The 1,806-nt window shown below is 39.5% G+C and overlaps 1 non-coding gene across 1 annotated transcript; it reads right to left on the bottom strand.

Annotated features, from left to right (window-relative positions):
* Nucleotides 1-282: 282 nt before the first annotated feature.
* Nucleotides 283-389, bottom strand: LOC141625364 (small nucleolar RNA R71). Its single transcript, XR_012535150.1, has one exon. It is a non-coding gene; the product is annotated as a small nucleolar RNA R71 (small nucleolar RNA).
* Between the last annotated feature and the right edge of the window lie 1,417 nt (nt 390-1,806).

Raw genomic sequence — 1,806 nt, 5'->3', positions numbered from 1 at the left:
GCCAAATTCGCATTCATACAATTAGTTGAGAGAAGTGAATTTGGAGGGATGCCTAGTGAAGACCCTCACTCGCATATGGAGACTTTTTGTGACTATTGTGATGCGATTTCTCAAACCGGAGTTACTCAGGATCAAATCCGATGGGTATTATTTCCTTTTTCTTTGATTGGTACCGCGAAACAATGGTTAAAAGGCCTAGACAAGGCTACTCTTGGTATTGACTCATGGAAAAAGTTGGCACTTGCTTTCTACAAGAAATTCTATCCTCCGGAGAAGACTAATATGTTGAGAGCCCAAATTACCGGGTTCAAGCAAAGAGATAAGGAATCATTATATGAGGCATGGGAAAGATTTAAGGATACTTGTCGTTCTTGTCCACATCATGGACTTAGCGAATGGTTCCTTGTGCAACAATTTTTGAATGGACTTTATGAAGATTCTCGCAATATCCTCAACTTGGGATCAAATGGTATGTTTACCGAAGTTGATGACAATCAAACATGGGCCAAAATTGAAGAAATGGCGGTTCATAATTCGCAATATAGTAGACCTCGAAAGGCTACTAGAGGAGGAAAGTATGAGGTAGATTCCATCACACAATTGGGTGCTCAACTAAGTGCTCACATTGACACTATTAATTTGAAGTTTGAGAAGGCCATGGCTAAGCTTGATGAAGCTTCCAAATCACCTAAGCAACATGTTAATGCTATGGTGGCATCATCCTCGATTTCAAGTGGAGTATGTGAAAGTTGTAGAACTTTGGGACATGACAAAAGTGAATGTAGGGGAACAAGTGAACAAGTGAATGCTTTCCAAGCATACAAGCGTGGCACCCCTTATTCAAACTAATACAATGAGAATACCAAATTCCATCCCAATCTTTCATACAAGAGCCAAAATGTTCAAAACCCTCAACAAACATACACCCCACTTCCAATGAGAAACCAAGCTCAAAGACCCTTTTACAATCAAAGCCAAAGTTATCAAAATCAACCATCATACAATCAAACAAATGACCAAGGCCTTGATGTTCAAAAAGCGGTCCTTCAAATGCAAAAGAATCAACAATAATTTTTCACTCAAATGCAAAAAGATAGCCAAGCAAAAGACATCACCATCAACAACATACTAGCTCACAAAAAGATGTTGGAAACCCAAATGTCCCAATTAGCATCTTCTAGTTCTCAAAGACAAAAGGGGCAATTACCACCTCAAGGTAATCCCCCAAGACATGAATCGGTTAGTGCCATCCATTTGAAGAGTGGTACAAGGTATGAAGGACCGAAGAAGCCAATTGATGAAGACATTGTGAATGCTAGTGACAAGCAAAGAGTTGAGAACTCTAAAGAAGAAGAACCTACCACCAATGAAATCTCAAAGAAGAAGAATGAAGAAAAGGCTAAGGAGAAAGAGCCTATTGTGATTAGACTTCTATTCCCAAGTCGTCAAGCTAAGCCTAAGTTTGATGAACAACTTGGAAAGTTCATGACAATTGTGAAGAACTTAGAAGTCTCAATCCCATTCACGGAATTGATCAATCATGTTCCGGCCTATGCAAAGTACATGAAAGACATTCTTACCAAGAAGAAATCCATCCGGAAGCTAGAGACTATTGCATTTATGAAAGTGAGTAGTGCTATTCTTCAAGGGAGTTCCCCTCCAAAACTCAAAGATCTGGGAAGCTTCTCTATTCTATGCACTATTGGTGACACTACAATTAACAAAGCATTATGTGACCTTGGAGAAAGTGTAAGTGTTAGGCCCAGTTTAACCTGGTCTGACCATAACCTGGTCCGACTCAATAAA

The sequence above is a fragment of the Silene latifolia genome, chromosome X (genome assembly GCF_048544455.1).
Source record: "Silene latifolia isolate original U9 population chromosome X, ASM4854445v1, whole genome shotgun sequence".
Classification (NCBI taxonomy): Eukaryota; Viridiplantae; Streptophyta; class Magnoliopsida; order Caryophyllales; family Caryophyllaceae; genus Silene; species Silene latifolia.
Note: the sequence above shows the minus strand (reverse complement) of the source record. Positions and strands in the feature narration are given on the sequence as shown.